This window comes from Apis dorsata, unplaced genomic scaffold, assembly GCF_000469605.1.
Source record: "Apis dorsata unplaced genomic scaffold, Apis dorsata 1.3 scaffold_163, whole genome shotgun sequence".
Taxonomy (NCBI): Eukaryota; Metazoa; Arthropoda; class Insecta; order Hymenoptera; family Apidae; genus Apis; species Apis dorsata.
The window spans coordinates 524,836-525,332 of NW_006263452.1; the positions used below are offsets into that span (position 1 = coordinate 524,836).

At 55.9% G+C, this 497-nt stretch overlaps 1 protein-coding gene across 1 annotated transcript in view; it reads right to left on the reverse strand.

The window, feature by feature from the left end:
* The window catches only part of LOC102677004 (lysine-specific histone demethylase 1A), a 102,577-nt gene that overhangs the window by 39,059 nt on the left and 63,021 nt on the right, over nt 1-497 (reverse strand). The window lies entirely within an intron of this gene.

Sequence of the window (497 nt, forward strand, 5' to 3'; positions counted from 1 at the left end):
CTCGCGTCGTTCCGACGTCGCAGCCTGTAATTACCCTCTCTCTTTCTCTCTCTCTTTCTCTCTCTCTGGACGTCGTTAACGCCACGGAATTTCCGGTTCTTCCGTTCCACCGCCCGAGTCAACGTTGTCAAAAACTGGAAAACGATCGAGGGATCGGGCCTCCTCGTCTTGCCACGCCTCCTCTCTCCCTCCTCTTCCCTTTTTCCCTTTCGTAGCAACGCACACGCCAATTTTTTCCATACGTCGCGACTCCATCTCCTCGGCCGCGCCTCTTATTATCGTTACCAAGATATAATCCGCGCTATCTAAGGTGGCCGCACGCGAACCGAACTTCCTTTCCAAGGAGCCACGCCAGCACTGTCCTCCCTCCGAGCCGAGAAATTATCAATGATAAGGTCGCGCGCGAAGCACCACTCGGGACGTGGCCGCCGAGAGGAGGGCGAAGAGGAGATAAGGATGCGAGAAAGAAGGGAAACGGAGAGAGGATGGTGTGGCGG